Source organism: Lygodium microphyllum, chromosome 19, assembly GCF_053477565.2.
Source record: "Lygodium microphyllum isolate KBCC chromosome 19, Lygodium_microphyllum_v1.1.10, whole genome shotgun sequence".
In the NCBI taxonomy this organism is placed as follows: Eukaryota; Viridiplantae; Streptophyta; class Polypodiopsida; order Schizaeales; family Lygodiaceae; genus Lygodium; species Lygodium microphyllum.
Window position 1 is genome coordinate 78210601 of NC_141153.1, and position 18471 is coordinate 78229071.

Genomic DNA, 18471 nt, shown 5'->3' on the forward strand with positions numbered 1-18471 from the left:
ATGTCGGGACAAGGCCAACATTTAAACATTGTTCCCATTGTAATGGTCCTAGGAGTGGTGAAGGGATGTTTGATTGGTGCCACCAAAGGCCACCATCTCCTCAAGAAGAAGAGAGCGACGCCCTTACTATCTAGTTACGATAGATCTTGAAACGGACCGTCTAGGCAAAGGAAACCATGGGAGACTCCCTCAAAGCTTTGAATTTCCATTGAGGCCAAGTACTTGATTGGTGAAATCATCAAGCATATTGTCCTCGAAAATGTCGGCTCCACATCCATCAAAGTTAGGGCTAAGCATGACAATGTAGCTGGTGTCAAGCTTTTGAAATTCCAGTATTTCACAGAAGCTGGGAGACCAAAAATGATCTGACAAGGTTGGTGTGGGGTGGACACCAAATCCAGTTGTGTAGATCCTCCTTCATTAGAGCTGTTGAGGTTCTTGTTGAACTCGCCTCCCTGCAGACTTCCTTTGTCATGTTGGATGAAGCTATCAAAACTACAAATTGCAAGGTATACCCAGCATGGGCATGGTCGTTAAGCTCTCAATTGTTTCAAACAAATGCAATGTTAGGGATATTCTCCTGATGTTGTTTTCTCCTTCGCCGATGATGACTTTATTTCTGTGGCCATCAAAAAATTGAGTGGAAATATGGCATTTATCAGAGGCAAAATGAAAATCAAGGGCAGCATAAGTGCCACACAAAAGTTCACCCCTGAATTTTTTTCCAAAAGCTTCAAAATTGTGAAGGCTTGGGTTGAGTTTAATGGCTTAAGCCTTTCAAGTCGGTGTGGCAACAACAAATCATTTTGGTCCATGTCTGCATGTAGGGGGGGAAAATGCCAGATGTTGTAGGAACTCATCATTCGAGGGGGGGTGCTGAGAATAGCAAATGATGCTTGATATAGAGGCTTTCCCATAAGTGGCTTTGTATGAGAGATATGACAAAGGTGTATGCTTTAGAAGCTCTAGGAAGAGATGTCCAAAATCCAATAATCATAGATAAGAAAAGTGGTACTATCCAAAAAGCTATAAAGGCATGTACTTGACACTTATTTCAATGAAATGGTACATTCAATTTGAGTCACTCAAGATTGTGTTTATGAGTCCAAGTTGATCTATCTTGGAACCTAATTCATTTGAGTTACAATTCTTTATCTCAATCATGTTTTATGTTTATAACCTCCATCCGCCATAGCTAGCATAGCTCTACATCCATGTTTCTCAATAGATCTCCCATTGGTTGGAGAGTTACAACCACTTTTGTGTGTAGTGATCTTGTGCGACACATTGTAGTCCCTTTTTATATAGCCACAGAAAGTTGCTCATAGCCAATTCTAAATTTTTTTGTGATAAAACCTTTTACATAGACTCATAGAGGGCAGTCTCCCCTCCATTTTGAATCAAAAAGTTCCTCAATCGAAGCTCCCTAGCTAAAGACATCTCAGATTTTGTGCTAGAGGGTTTGTTTGGACAAACTCCGCGGCATGGTAGGACAAAGAGGTAAGGCAAAGGCCCATGAGGAGTTCTATTGTAAAATCAAGGATTCTCAAGCATCAATGAATGACCCTAATCCACCCAAGAGAACCATGAGGTCATGCCTAAAGAAATGTCCCCTAAATTGGATCGTTACTCTATGCTTAATCACACATTGTGCCAACATGAGAATCATCATGTAGAGAGACATAGAGAGATGATGGCCACGATGTCTAGGATGATGGAGAAAATGACCACTCTTGTCTCGACATTTGCAACCCCCTCAATGTAAGAAAATGAGCATTGGTCCAATCTTGAAGCCAATTGGACCCCTCCCTTGGAGATTGTGTCTAGCGAGCAAGGCATCATTGGGACACATGGTATTCCCTTCAACACCTATGAGACAAGTGAGTCCTCAATAAGGCATGATGAGCCTTCCATAAGACAACCAACCACTAGAAATGGTATAGCTACATACCTACCCAAAATCATGGACAGTACACTCCACAAGGTACTTATAGATAGCATGGCATGCATGGCATTCATGGGCAACATGCACATGGTACTTTTGGCCAGCAAGGTCCTAATATTCAGTTTGGTTAGCATGGGATGTATGGACATCATGCCCCACATGGTAATAATTAGTAGCAAGACCCTTATGGACAATTTGGCCAGCATGGCCCTCATGGACATCATATGCATGGGCAGCATGGACCACATGGAATGTATGGGTAGCAAGGCACTAATGAGTTGCTTGAAAAAATAAATTTTACCAAGTTTAATGGAAAATCTCCATCCTTGACTGACTTGGAAGAGTGGACATCAAAGCTAGAGGCTTATTTTCACATCTACCCATGCACCAATGAGGTAAAGGTCCTTTTTTCCTCTCTTCATTTAGAGGGCTTTGACCATATGTGGTGGCATTACATACAAAGGGAAAATCAACAATTTCATGATTGGGATGAATTTAAGATGCATATGGTGTAGGCATTTGTATCCTCAATAGAAAATGAATGGTTGGCAAGAAGACGGTACCAACTTGATCAATATAATCTCACCATACGGGAGTATACAAATCAATTTAGAACTTAACAATGTATGTAGAGGCTGTTAGTGATGATGCATAGTTGCATAAGTATATTTATGGGATGGAATTCCTTTCATCTAATGTAATGACTCAAAATCCATCTAGCTTGTTTGAGGCCATAGAGTTGGTTGAAAGATATGGCCTGAAGTACCATGAGAGTGACAACTTATAGCTTGGTTTTGGATAGCAAAGAGCCCCCATAAGGTAGGGCCAATATGGTGGGATTCATTGTAGCAATAACACGCCTAGTGGAAGTCCCAAAATACCTACTTTTCCCACTTTTAATACTGATAGAAAACATGGTAGTTTTGGAACAACAACCACTCCAAAGGGAGACATTAAGTATGTTGAAAATAGACCATGAAATGCATCAACCCCAAGTGGTCAAAAATTTATCCCACTGGGAGTGGTTAAGGAAATAAAAGCTAAGGGTTTACGTTTCAGATGCAGGGACAAATATATAGTTGATCATGCTTCTCAATGCCCTTATTGGATAGTCACTGTCAAGTTTCATAGCATGTATGTCTTGGAAGATTATGAATATGAGGATGATGACCTGAATGCTATGTCTCCTATGCTAGATGCTAAAAATATTGATTATGAGGACCTTGATCATGAGTAGTTCTTTGACTCGAAGTATTTCCCTTTGACCCTGGTGGTTGTCTTCCTCATGAGATGGGTGTGACTGATCATATGACACCCCCACATGCCACTACTTCCATTTTCTCCATATCTATGGATGCATGGACATGCTCTAGAAGCCCAAGTACACTAAACATACAAGGAAACCTAAATGGAAAGCACATATTTATTCTTATTAACAATGGCAACATGCATATCTTTGTAAATAAATCAGCCCTTGATCGTTTGAAATACTTTCCCACAAAATTATAGCAACCCCCTAAGGTGTAGGTGGCTAATGGCAATGAGAAAATCAACACTCACATATGCTCTAAGGTACCACTTAGCTTGGTTGCAAATTATGAGGCAATTTTGGACTTGATTATACTTGATATGGGACCCATTGATGTTGTCTTGGGCTACGACTAGCTAAAACAGTTGGGCATGGACATCTTATACACTTAAAGGGGATTAGGAAAATGTAGATTTTAAGTTGATTACAACAAAGTAACAGAAATGGGAGTTTAAGAGATGCTCACAAATCTTTGTCTTGCATTTAAACAATGATGTTTCAGATCAGTCCAATAATCTGACCATGGATGTAGCCTTGAGAGATCTTTTGGATAAATATAAGGATCTCTTTCAACCACCTATATCTCTCCCACCAAAAAGGAAAGTGGAAGATCCTATTGACTTGAAACCCCTCTCAAAACCAATCAATAAGTTGCCTTATAGGCTCTCTATGTGTGAGTGCACGAGGAAGTTCCCAAGCAAGTTAAAGAGCTCATTGAGATGAGATTTATCGAGCCTAGCTCTTACCCCTATGCATCTCCTGTCTTGTTGGTAAAGAAGAAATATGGCTCCTTTAGGACAGGAGATGCCCCTAAGGAGATTGGTTACCAAGATGGCCTTAAAGGACCTGTATTGATCACCATGACGTTAACAAGATTACATTCAAGAATAGGTACCCCATACCTAGAATTGATGACTTGCTAGATGAGCTCAATGGTGCTTGCTACTTCACTAAGATAGACTTAGCATTGACAACTTATTGCATCTTGGGTAAGTTACTCATGAATATATGTGTGCATCACATGGGCTCAAAATAAGGTATTTTTAAAATACCATTTTTATACATTTTTAACATATAGAAGGATGTAATATAAAGGGGTTAATTACAAATTGAATAGAAAAGGGTTATGTTTTACTCAGAAAAAATTCACAGATAAGGATATTTATAAATAGGCCTTGAACGCATGTAATGTAGAGGATATACATATAGTAACCTCCTTGAGTGTTGCATGAGCTCAAGGGAACCTGTTACTTCACTAAGATAGATCTGAGGTCTAGCCATTTTCAGACATGCATAAGGGAGGTGATGAAATCAAAATAGCATTCAAGACTTGTATCACTTTCTTGTCATGCCATTTGGGATAACAAATACCCATGTCACTTTTCAAATTCTTATGACCAAGATCTTGCATCCCTTCATTTTTCAGCTTGTGCTTGTCTTTTTCAATGATATATTTCATCTACAACACAACATTGAGAGAGCACTTATAGTATGTACGGTAGATATTTGATATATTATGAGAGCATAGATTACTTGCCGAGGAAAACAAATGTATTTTCATGTAGACTAAGGTTGAGTATTTGGCTCATATTGCAAGTGAAAAGGGGGTTCAAGCTGATTGCAAGAAGGTGCAGTGTGTTTGGGATTGGCCCTCGGGGAAGTTACTATATGTATATCCTCTACATCACCTATGTTTAAGGCCTATTTATAAATATCCTTATCTATGAATTTTTCTTGAATAAAACATAACCCTTTTCTATTCAATCTATAAATAACATCCTTATATTGCACCCTTCTGTATGTAAAAAAAAGTATAAAAATGGTATTTTAAAAATACCTTATTTTGAACCCACGTGATGCACACATATATTCATCAATAACTTACCTGAGGATTGGCCCACACCCTCTAATACTACCTCTTTATGTGGCTTTCTTAGTCTCTCCTCCTTTTATTAAAGATTGATTCGCCATTATGCTCTGATTGTAGCAGCATTAACATATAGGCTTAAAAAAGAGGTTTTTTCCTTTGGATGCTCTAGCTGATCGCAACTTCCAACAAGTGAAGAATTGCTTACTTCTGCCCTCATTCTTGTGTATCCTGACTTCACAAAATAATTCACTATACAATGTGATGCTAATGGAAGGAATATTGGGTGTTTTGTTGCAAGAACATGGTGTTATAGTCTTTGAGAGCTGCAAATTGGATGGAAAAGAGAGACAATTGCATGTTTATGATCATGAGATGTTGGCAATCATTCGTACTATTAAAAAGTGATACTACTATCTATATGGCAGCAGATTTAAGGTGAAAAGTGACCACATCAGGTGCTCTAACACTTCTTGACGTAGCCTAATTTAACTCCTAAGCAAAGGTGGTGGGTGGCAACTTTGCAAATCTATGATTTTGAGATCACTCATACCCATGCGACGGACAATATGATGGTTGATTCATGCTCCTATATGTGGACATGCAAAGTCTCATTGATCATAGAACTTCAAGGTGATTGGATAGAGGAACTTCAAGAGGCCTACTTGCTTGATGCTGAATTCAGCTCTATCTTTCAAAATTATAGCAAGGCACTATGGATGATCACTCCCTATATCAGCTCAAAAATGGTTTCATCTAGGCACATACTTGGATTGTAATTCCCCACACCTCCTCTAAAAGAGATGCATTCTTCACCAATTGCCAGTCACCTAGGGGTGCTAAAAACCTATGATCACCTCTCAAAGAGCTTTTATTGGAGAGACCTATAGAAAGATGTTAAGGACTTTGTGTCTCGATGTGTGCCTTGTCTCAATAGAATAAGGAAAAAAACCTTAAGTTAGGTGGATTATTGCAGTCATTGCCCATGTTTGAAGGCAAGTGGACCCACATTATGATGGATTGTATCACCAATTAGCCCATGACCAAGAAGGGTTGGAACAACATTTATATAGTAGTTGACAAGCTCACTAAAGCAGCCCATTTTATCCCCACCAAGTCACAATTTATAGCATCTTAAGTGGTTGGTCAATTATGAAGCATGTATTCAAGTTGCATGGGTTACCATATGTCATAATGCATGGCTAGGACACCAAATTCATGAGACATTTTTGATAGACAGTTTTCAGCTCCATGGGGGCAAAATTCATGAGACATTTTTGTCATGCTGTCCAACATGTATGGGATTCATGACTGCACTTGGCTGATTCTTCTTGCAACAACTCCACTTATTCTAGCATTGGAGTGTCCCCCTTTGAGGCCTTATATGGATATCGAGTGCCCCTCCCTACATCCATCTTTAGTGAAAATCTCAACCCACATGGAAAAGAGGAATTAGATCGCATGCAATCCTTACTTCAACAGTGTAAAGTGAACCTTGAAAAGGCCCAAGACCACATGAAGCTCTATGTTGATGAAAGGAGGTGCTCTCTTGAGTTTCAAGAAGGTGAGTTGATAGTCCTCGAGGTCCCCAAGTCTTGGTATGCCACACTCAAGGACGGTTCATGCAATAAGTTGGCACACCAATATTATAGATCATATAAGATAGTTAAGAAAGTGGGTGACTTGGTCTATTGCCTCCAACTCTCTCCCTCCACTAAGCTCCATGATGTCTTCCACATGAGCCAGCTGAAACCATTCATTGAGACCTAAGAAGAGTATGTGGAGGAGTTGCCCCCCATGAATGAAGAGGGTCTTATTCAATATATTTCTGAAGCAGTCATTGAGTAGAGAGAAAATTAGCTTTGCACCCAATCAATCAGAGAGTACTTGATCAAATGGAAAGACCTACCTCTAGAGGAAGCTTCTTGGAGACCATGATCCATTTTGGAGGAAATTTTCCACCTTAGGGATGCTGTTTTGATTGAAACTTACAATTGGCCCTGTTTAGATTGCAAATTGCAAAAACCTCATCACTTTCATTAAGAGAATTCAGCCTCCTAAATAGCACATTGTTTTGCACCAATTTTGATCCTAAAAATTTTTCATCCCAACCCCACCTACATCGGCTAAAAGTATGCTTCACGAACTCTGTGTTGACACCTCAATCATCCTATTAGGAGCTCCCCACCCCAAGTTATGACCGTCTTTCTACATCAATCCTATCCTGGACAACATGCTATCTACTTCATCCAAGACCTTGATTTTCACAAAATAGTGGATCGTCTTGTGTGTGGGCCCACTTTTATGATTCCCCATACTCCCTATGCCTCTCTAGGCCACATTTCACATGGTACTCAGCCCCCTCCTCTCAGCTCATTTCCCTTGTATTCCTACACAGAGTGGTACTTTGCTGCCCCCTCCCCCATTCTCCTTTTGTTTTTGGGGACAAAAACCTTTTGAGTTAGGATGGATTGTAATGAGTAGGACATACAAGAATCACATGGAAAATACCAATCACATTGATGGTATTTAAGGTGTAAGAGGTTTAGGTCAATCATCATTAATTAATCAAGAAACTCTCTCTTCACCTTCACAGCTTCCATCACTTCCTTCCTTTTCTTTCTCTCTCTCTCTCTCTTTCTATCTTTCTCTCTCCTCTTCACTCTCTTTCTCTCTCTTTTGCACTCCTTCTTCTCTCTCTTAGGTCCTGTTAGGTTCACTTCATTACATGCCCCTAGCATGGGTGTAGGTAATTGAAGTAATGTGTGTGTTGTCTAGACTTTAGCAAACATTTGCACATGAGTTAAGTCTATCTTGAATCCACCATTTGCAACCCATGCCATGAAAATTTTGTAGAGAGAGAAATCACACTTGAGGGTAGAGAAGTCCTTTGAACTCTAGTGAGTTCATGAAGTACCCTCATTTTTAAGGGCACTCCATAAACTTTACAAATTTCTAACACATAGAATTTAATAGTGGTTCAAGTGCATGTCCCCATATCATTTAACTTTATTGCACAAACTCATGCAAGTAAAATTTACTTGCACATGTCCCACCTCAAAGGTCTTCATCCTCATTGGTTGATCTATAGGGGACTACCATTGCTATAAATACATAACCTTCACCTGCAGGTCGATGCTAGCATGTACCTCAACATGTTTGTACTAGAAGGGGTGAGAGAAAACAAGGACAATGAGAGACAGAATATGTCGACCAATTAAATGTCATCATACCATGTCAAGATGGACTCTATTGAGTTCACATGGTTTTTCCATTACAAGCTTCCTTTATCAACTTGTCAAAGTTCCACTTTCCTCACAGTAAAGTGAATTCCACTCATCTATGCAATATCATAATGGATGGCATGACTTGTACATTTTCAATTGACTTGTGCATGTCATGGATCTCAAAATAATGAGATTCAAGCAAAATTTTAAAAATCATGACTTAATATCACAATTTATCTCACAACCAACCAAGTATTGCCATATCTAGCTTAATGGTTGGCTAAAAAAGTAGTGCTTGTAAAACTCATGACTTAATATCACAATTTATCTCACAACCAACCAAGTATTACCATATCTAGCTTAATGGTTGGGTAAAAAAGTAGTGCATAATGTACTTGTTCATATGCATGGAAAAAACATGAGTTGAGAAGTGATAAGTACTCATTATCAAGTATTTGTAAGAAATTTTGTACAAGCTTTCCTTTAGAAAGCTAAATAACATGGCTTATAGCCTTGCCACATCCAAGCAATGCCATACTTACATACCTTTTTCTAAATAATATACTACTATGCATTACAAAAAGGTATTTGTATGAAATTGATTCATATAACTAAATGCATTAAAATAATATTCTATTTCACTAATGATGAGGTGATAATGTAGATAGTATATCTCAAGTAAGGCCCGGTTGATTTTTGCAAATCTTGATAAAAGAGGCACATGATGCATGTAGCCTAAGTTTATGCCAAAACCAACAAAACCTATCAACTTATCAAGCTGAGGAATATCTTTTGTGTGAGTTAGAACTTTTGAATATCTATACAAGCATGTTTTCTTGGTTCTTGCAATCTAGAAAGGTCAAATCTCCTTTTTTTCCCTTGGCATTCTCAAGGATGATGCAAGTCCTCTTGTTTGGGTAGCCTTTTGCTACATTGTTGATGATTGAGACTTTCTTAAGCCTCACTTCAATAACTTGGTAAATTCCAAACGTCCCAAAGTGAGCTTTGGTACCTTGTGAGGTCAATAATAGGTAGTTTTCAAGGTCCTTTATGGCATGTAAAAGCATGCATTATTGGTTTTAAAAAAAGGACTTTCAAGCCACTACTTTACAAACACGTAAGGTACCTTTTTCCATACATCAAACTAAACTGTAGGATATCATGTTATATATTAGTGCATTTATATGGAAGAGAAGAATGCATTATTGGTACAAAACAAAGGATTGTGCATATATATAAAAGCATGCATTTTTTGTACAAAAAAAGGGACTTTCAAGCCACTACTTTACAAATACTTAAGGTACCTTTTTCCATAGATCAAACGAAACTGTAGGATCTCATGTTATATATTAGTGCATATATATGGAAGAGAAGAACATGAAAATATGAACTCTAATAACATTTGAGATTTTTATGGAAATTTTATAGGTTCCCTTATTATTATTACTGTTGTTACTTCACTACAAAAGTTAGAAAAAGTGCACCACCAATCCATGCTTTCACCCTTGTATGAAGAAGGTCACTGTGTAGAGGCTTGCACATATTTTAAGAAAATGGAAAGGCTTGGTTGGTACAATTAGGTCTAAACCTATCATAAAATAATAATCTCCAACAAGGCTTGTATAAAATTGGATTGATTTGTTCAATAAGCTGGTCCAAAATTAATTGCTAAAAGAAGCAAGGAGTTGCAATCTAAATTTGTTTTGACCTAATAAGACATGAAGTGAGTTAACACTACTTCAAATATTATTTGTGCAGAAGGCTCCATGTAAAGTTCCATAACAATTAGAAACCATTCCAATGGATAATTTTCTCCACTTTGAAGGTTTAAAACAAACCAATGGCTATTCATATGCCTTGGAGAATGATATCCATACAAAGATGGAATGAACACTACCTTTCAAATTAGGGGCTAATGCTTTGTTTTATGAGAGTGAAAGCATGCATTAGTGGCATAGAATGTAATTCTAGGACATTGCTTGGAACTTATGCGAAACTAGTAGTTATAGCTCATAGCCATACAATTACACACACACACACACTCTCACACACACACACACACACACACACTCACACACACACACACACACACACACACACGCACACACACACACACACACACACACACACACACACACACACACACACTCTCTCTCTCTCTCTCTCTCTCTCTCTCTCTCTCTCTCTATTTATTTCTTTCTCTCTGTCTCTGTGTTCAAAGGCTATGAAGCTGAAGCACACTTCTCTCCTTGAGCTTTCTCTGTGAAAGAATTTTGTTTGAGATATCTCTCCTGCCTCTCTCTCTCTCTCTCTCTCTCTCTCCATCTCTCCTGTGGAAGTACCATAAGTGAGACACACTCACATTTGCTGAAATATCAGGGTGGAAACATGGAAATGTGTGCATAAGAGGGAGAAGAGAGCTCAAAGTACAATAACACAATCTTGCTTACTAAGTTTCTTATGATGGACAACATTTGTAAAGAATGAATAGGCCCAGGTTAAGGCCTACGCTAATAGGAAGGAGAAGAAACGAGATAGAGGAATGGTCAAACCAAAAATGGGATGGCCGTCCAAGGAAGGGATAAAGGCATGTATAAAAGTCAAGAAATGAATGGAGAAGCTCATTCTTGTGTGTGGCCAAACTTGTTCTCTTCTTGCTTCTTGCTCTTGCTTCCTTCTTGTGCATGAGAGAGGGACTGTGAGAGTGGGAGAGAGTGTGTGTGAGACAGTGGGGGACCCTGGAGAAGCTCTTCTTCTCCTCTCTCCAACTTCTTATTCTTCCCCCTTCTTGTGCTCATGGCTATGGAGGTCAAAGATCAGAGCTTGGAGAAGGAGCTTGCTTGAGGGTGCATCTTGAATGGTGGAGCTATTGGAGGATTCGGAGGAGGAGATACTCGATCAGATCCAAAGGTAAGCTCACTACATTGGTGTGTGGAAGAATGTGCATGGCTATGTGAGAGGTAGACATAGATCTTGGCTTAAAACACTTGAAGTAATAAGCAATCCGTGGATCTTGGTGGTTTGCTCACAAGAGCGATGACATAAGATAATGATAGTTAAGCACTTAATGAATACACTTAAGGCATAAATCCTTCAGATTATTGAGATTAACTAGCAAGAAATGATAAGCAGTTTGATCATTAGTGTTTGAAAACACTAGTATCCAAGCTTCATAAAATATTTGTGTTGGAGTCCGATTGAATGTCGGCTTGAGAGTCACCTCTGGAGCAAGAAGCTCTAAGGTTTAAAAATGAGTACATATCATAGTTGATTTTTAAAATGGTGTTAGTTGTTTCTTTTTATATACTATATTCTTACAACCTCAATCTCCTTCTTTCTAGCTGTAGTGGTCTTTGAATTTCCTAAGTGCAGTTTCTAATTTATTTAATTAACTCTTCTAATCTAGCTAACCTACTAACCTATCTTGACTTAGCCAACTAACCCCATTCAATTTATTTGTTAGGCTAGTTAATCTAGTTACTCCATTTACTAACTCTTGATTGATGTTAGTAATTAATGCTCAATACTATTCATTACCTACTAACCTTAGCCTTTTAGAGTAATTACTCAATTTCTAAGTAAGATACACCCCTTACTTATTAACTATAGTATGCATTAACTTAGTTATCTAGCTATCTTATGTAAGGTTTGACCTCCTAGTTGTCATTAAGTGAACTAGTATTGGGAAATACATTTGCAATGATAACATCACATCGGATTTTAGAAATGGTGTTAGTTGTTTCCCTTTAATTTGACCTAGGCTTGGGTACATCACACACCTTTCTATGTTGTCCTAGGATGAACTCTCTTGGCTCCTCTTCTACATCCTCCCTGGAATACATCTACCTCCTATACACATAGCAAATATTGTTGCAAATCAATGCAAGATGTTTTCATGTTTGTATGAAAAGTGAGTGTCTACTAATGATCTATCTTGTTGATGTTGTAGAGAAATCCCTCGGGGGGGTGCACCTATAAGAAATCATATATATAACATGTGTCAAAAGGGTATTAAGAAATACCCTTTCTTTACATGCTACAAGACCATAAAATGACCTCTTTAACTTTACTAACTTGTGAATTTTTTCCAATTGTAATGAGAAATTCCTTTTGTAAATATAATTTTGTAAATTTTATTGAATAAAATACTATTTCTTTTGAACTCTTGTGGTATCTTACATGTTCTATAAGGTGCCCCTAGGAGAAATCCCTTGGAACAATTGAATTATCCACGAGCTTTCCATTGAATAGAGAGGTTGAACTTCAGTGCAGAAAATCAAAGAGGAAATATTAGGCTTTTGAAAAACAGAAAGCAAGAAGAGGAAATTGTCAAATTTGGGATGGAATACAATGATGGGGTACTTGATAATTGAAAGAAACATAGAATATATCAATCTGTGGTAGAACACTTTGAGAAATTAGCCATTGGGATGGATGCATGTGCTAGGAAGGAAATCCTTGATGAACTTTTTCAGCATCCTTGCTTCCATGCTATGTAGAGTAAGTCAAAAGTGTGGGAAGCAATTATGCTGAGAAACATCGGCAACATGTTGAATCATGCGAATATCCCAATATTTTCAAATGACCTTTTCGTAAAGAAATAATGATGTTGATATTGATGATTGGAGAAAGTGGGGGGAAAGCACTAATATCACCATACCTCAAGTTGCAAACTCACAAAGTGAGACAATACCAAGAGCCAAACAAAATACCCATAGTTACAAAGCAAGTCGAAGTAGGGAATGACCCCTATAGCTTTGTCGAGCAATTTGAGTAGGTGTACGAGGTTAACAACCTCATGGACCTCACTCAATGAGCACAAGCATTCAATCTTTGATTAAGAGATAAGGGACATACTTGATTTACTAGTCTAGGTGATGTCGAATGCAATAACTTCACTCAATAGGATCTCTTTATCAAGAGATTCTCGGAGGTAAGATACTCTAATAACCTCATTGTTAAGTTGATGAATGTCAAACAAAAAGATAAAGAGGACATACGATATTAAATCACACATGTGAGGAGTCTCTACAAGATGATACCTGCAAAGCTGAGTGACCCAATGAGAAAGCGGTCTCTCTACCATATTCATTAACAGGATCCGCAACAAAGAACTCTATAAGGCCCTAGCGAGTAACTTGAACATGCAAAAGGATGTGCTTGCAAGATTCTTTGAGGAGGCCATACAGGTGGATAACTTGCTCAGGGAGAGAAGCTCTCAGACTACATAGTAAGGGAGAAGTACATTTAGAAATGCTGAGAGAACTGCACCAACTAGCAAACAAGTGAATAAGAAAAAGGAAAGAGTGTTGACTAGACCCAAGCTATAGCTAATCTAAAATAAAAGTTGGCCAAACTGCAAAATATGAAGGCTACTACAACCTCATGTGCAATGTGTGCACTGTGGAGGGAACCACGTGCCATCTGAATTTCTCAATCCCAGATCACGGCCTTCTGCCAAATGTGTAGATGATTCGAGTATGACACCATGCACTGTTGATTGCCAAGATGGTTGCATTACACTAGCAAACTTACACTCAGCCACACTATCCATGAATTAGTGTGAGAGCCTTTGCTCAACCGCCAAGACCCACGGACCGCTTATTGTTTCAAGCGTTCCAAGCGAGCTCTAATGGCTATCTCTCACCTAGCCGACGCCCCATCGATCCTACGAGTGTAGTAAGCTTAACTTAGTGCCGATATGAGTTGCCTCCTCTCTTCCACACACCGGTAGCTCCACGATCCTAGATGCTAGCTCAAGCATCCTCAAGCCTCCTCCACCTTCAAGCTCCATCCTTCATAGCCGCGCACGCAAGAAGAGAGAAGGGAAGAGAAGAAGAAGAAGAGGAGATGGTGAAGAGCTTCACCCTTTGATCCCTCACTCTCTCACACACTCACTCCCTCACACTTTCACACTCCCTCTCTCAAGAGCACACACAAGCAAGAAGGTGAGAAGAAGAGAAGAAGAAGAAGACTCCTTTTGCCACACACCAAAGAATGATCTCTTATTCACTTTTTGAACTTTATATATACAAACCCTAAAATCCCATGGGTACCCATCCCTTTTTTACACCGACCATTATGGCAAGGTCCTTTTTCCATTTTCCTCTTTTAGCCCCGTGCCTCTAGCCTACACCCGTCTAATATTTTACAATGGGCACAGGAGGGAGCCTGGTGCTCTTTTACAAAGGTTTTTCGAGTTTTTTGAGGTGCCTTTTCTTTTATGGTTGTGCTTTTTTTCCTGGTTCATTTTTAGGGGCTGCTTGCGTGTCTTTGCTCTTTTTTCATCTTCCTTTGCTTTTCCTCCATCTTTTGCCATCTTGACTTGGGGTTAACATTACCCCCCTCCTAGACGGGTGCCAGTCTTATGGCACTTTTGGCGTGGGTGTAAGGATACGGGCCACATGTAGACTCAGGTGTTTGTGGAAGCTCAAGAACGATGCTCGTGGGAGCAGCTCAGTGGATTGCATGAGTGGACGAGGGCCTTCGAAGTTGGTGGTTGGACGCTTGCGGTGTACTTGAAGAAGAAGGTGCGATGCGCTATCTAGGGGGTGTTGTCCTCAGCGTGTTGGTGCAATGTGCTCGTGCTAGTGAAATGGGGAAGTGGGTCTAATCCACAGGCGAACCCGGGTGATGTCCCACATTTGAGGACCCCATTTGTGCCAAGGGGGTGGTGCCAGTGGCTTAGGGTGATAGGTCGAACCATAGGTGAGTGTTAACTCCCTGGGTGTGTCCTGCCATTGATGTGCCCTAAGCGTGACGTGGGGGGGTAAAAAGGGGCTAGGGGGTTAGGAATGGAGGCAGCCAACCAAGGTCACTGGACATGCCTAACTTAAGGACCCCTAGGTGCAGTGATCATGCGGTTTTTTTTTTTGGATACATTTCGGGATAGGATTTTAGGAGGAGCAGGATAGCCAAGGCTAGCTCTCGTCGTCGGAATGAGGGGGGGAGGGCGGCGGATGGATTTGCGTAAAAATTGATGGCTCTGCATGTACCCTTTCAGGTTCATGCAGACATGGAGAGAGGTGGTGGATAGGAAGGGGTGATTGCACCTAGTGAATTGGCTGTCACTCATATCCTCTAGGAGCGCTAGGCAAAATGAAGGTAGAAGGCTAGCCAGCATCATTAAGCGGGTCATAGCGCAGCTATCGATAGCATTAGGATCAAAAAAGAGGGGAGGCAAGCCACTTTCTTGCGGTGCTGGATCTTGCTTAAGTAGGAGTTTAAGGAGCCTAAGGTAATTACAGGTGGTTATGAATGCGGGATCTAGGTAGGAGGAGAACTCAGCAAGAAAATGCGTCATGGAGGCGGGCAGGCTTCCTAGACCAAAAAGTAGAGCGTTCTCAAAGGAAGTGGCGTTGGCATTGTAGATGACGGGGAAGTTGTGTCTCCCATGGAGGGTGGCAACAAAATCCACACCTACCCTACGGGGATATGCCATAAACGTGGGGTCATTCCACTTGTGGGGTAGGGTGTTACAAAAAGCCATCTAGGCGAGCATGTTGGTATTACATATTCGCCTCCTCCAGAGGGGTTGGCAATCGTAGCCCCTTACCATGTATGGCACCTCATATATCTTGTCTTGCCAGAATTCAGCCTCTTCCATGCCCCACAAGGTGGGGGTTCTTGCCCTGTCTTCCAGCCATCTTTGGCCTAGTCGGCTCTGCCAGCCCCGCGATCACCTCCTCCATCGCCTTGATTGACAGTACCCTTCTCAGGCTATCAGGCATAAGGAAACTGAAGGAGAAAGGGTCCTTTTCTAGTTCTTGCCATTCCCAGACCACCAGTTTTGCATGGATTTGCATAGGTAGGTCTTCGGGGCATGGTGGGAGGGGAGTGGATGGCTGCACGATGGGCTTGGCCTGTAGCCATTTTCTGGCCTCTTCCACCAGCTTTTTCCGCTGCTCTTTAAGGATGGCCTGTCTGTCCAGGGGCGGGGCGGGTTGCTGCTGATCTTATTCGTGTGGCGAGGGGGGCTGTGGGATTACATCTTCTCTGAATCTGTTCATGTCAATTTTGAAGTCGACCTCCTCCCCCTGTTGATTTTCTTGTAGTGTTCTTTCCTCAAAGCTGAGGGCATCTGCCTCTTGGGGGGTTAGGCCGGCTAGTAGTAGATACTTCCGCTGTTCCTCTAGGCCCAACCTTACCTCTACAGGTTGGGGTGGCATCTGTAGCCCCGCGTGCAGAGCTTTGTGTGCGATGATTAATTTCTTTTTTATCACCTCCAACGGCTCTGTTCCCTCTGGTTGAGTTGTATCCAACAGTGTATTGAGGACGGCTTGTTGTTGGGCGGTGAAGGCTGTTTGGATGGCACCGACTTTGCTTTCTGCCAAGATTTTTTCCTTCTCTGCCAAGGCGAGGCGCCATGCCAGAACCTTCACCTGTGCCTCATTCTGCGTAGCCCATTCCTCGACCCTTTTACTCATTCCTTCCATGCTCTCCCCCTGCTTTTGAGCTAGGGTTACGAGCTTCTGCTCCTGGGCCCTGAGCTCTTTGCCCATGTTGTCTTGTTCTGTCTTCTCGAGACGTAGCTGATCGGAAATAGACTCTATCTTCTTTCGTTGGTGCTTCCTCTCTTGGTTCCTCTCCTCTTCCTTGGCATTCATCTCCTCCATCGTTTGCTCAATGGTGGCGGTCTTTGACTCCAGTTCCTTATACCTTGACTCCAGTTCCTTATATTGCATCGGGAGGAGCTTGTACTCCCGTTGCGTTTGCACGAGTTCCTGATTCTTGTCCTCCAGCTGCTTGTAACTTTCTTCCTTATTCTCTTTGGCTTTCAACTCTTGCTTGAGTTCGAAGATTTGGCGTTGCTGCATGGTGATGATGCGGGTTTTTTCCAATTAGAAAGCCGTCACTAACTCTTTTTCTGCCATCAACTTAGCCACAGCCATCCTTTTCTCCTCCTTCGCTCTCTCCAGTTGGGAGAGCAGCTCAGCGACATATTCGTCATAACCGACTGATGGCATCATTGTTGTGTGGGTGGGGGTGGTTGAGGCCTCCATGCACAGGCGCTTTTGATCCTACCTTGATTCAGCATCTGCAACTGGCCTTTTTGGTCCCGTGGTCATAGTTTCCGTGCTTTTCCCTTGGGCCATTTCCTTGCTGATGAAGTATTGCATCCAGGCCACTAGGTTGGACACTTCCAAGCTGGTGGGGATGCTAGGGGTGGGCGTAGTGGGTTCAGTGGGGGGCGCCATGAGGGTGGGGATGGGATGCAGGGGTGCTTTGCCTTTTCCTTCTAGAACTGCGGGGGGTGGGGGTTCTGGGGCCTACATGTTGGAGCTAGGCCTCTCTTCCCTAGGATGATTCCACGCTTCTAGGTCATGTGTCCTGCACTGCTGCTCGATGGATTGGTGGGTAGCTTCTGCCAGGTCCTCCTCCTCTTTTCTTCTTAACTCCTCGTCCTCCTCCGTGACTCTTCTTTTCCTTTCCTCCTTAGCCTTTTTGCATTCTTCCTCTAGGTTTTCTTTTTCCTCCTGCTCTTCTTTTCTTTTCCTTTTGGCTTCTCGCTTGGATGCCTTTTTAGCGTGCCTGACTTGTTCCGTTGTCTCTTCTTCTTCCTGCTTCTTCTTCCTTTCTCTCTCCTTTGCCTCGTTGAGGGATTGTCGTTTCGCTTTCTCCAAGTCCTCCCTCTCCTTTTTACGGCCTTCATCCTGTTTCTTCTTCTTCTTCTGCGCTGCTTTTTTCTTAGTCTCCTTAACCTGCTTTTTTCTCTTCTGCTCTTCCCCTTCTTCCTATGTCTTCGTCCTATCGCTAGACCTGTCGTGGTGTTGATGGGGCGGTGATCGGTCGGGTGTTTCTCCATCCCCCTCTTCTGCTTCCTTTACGGCCTCCTGGATAAGCGCCGTTAAAATGCCCCCTTATGCGATGAATGAGGCTTTGGAGGAAGCCCTTTTTCTTTCTGTGGCCTTCGACATCGGTGATTCTTCTTATGCTACTAGCAGGCTTCCTAAGGCTAGCGCTCGAGCTGCTTGATCGATAGTCTTGTGCACGTAGCTGTTCCAGTCGACTTCGTGCAGGGTTTGGGCCACTACATTTTCTAGGATTGGTACGCTGATTAGGTGCATCAACATGTTATAGCGCTGGCTGGAGAAGAGTGCATGTATGAGCTTTGCTTGTAGCC

The 18471-nt window shown here is 41.4% G+C and overlaps 1 pseudogene; it reads left to right on the top strand.

Annotated features, from left to right (window-relative positions):
• Positions 1–584, top strand: LOC148020068 (V-type proton ATPase subunit D pseudogene; annotated as a pseudogene).
• Positions 585–18471: the final 17887 nt, after the last annotated feature.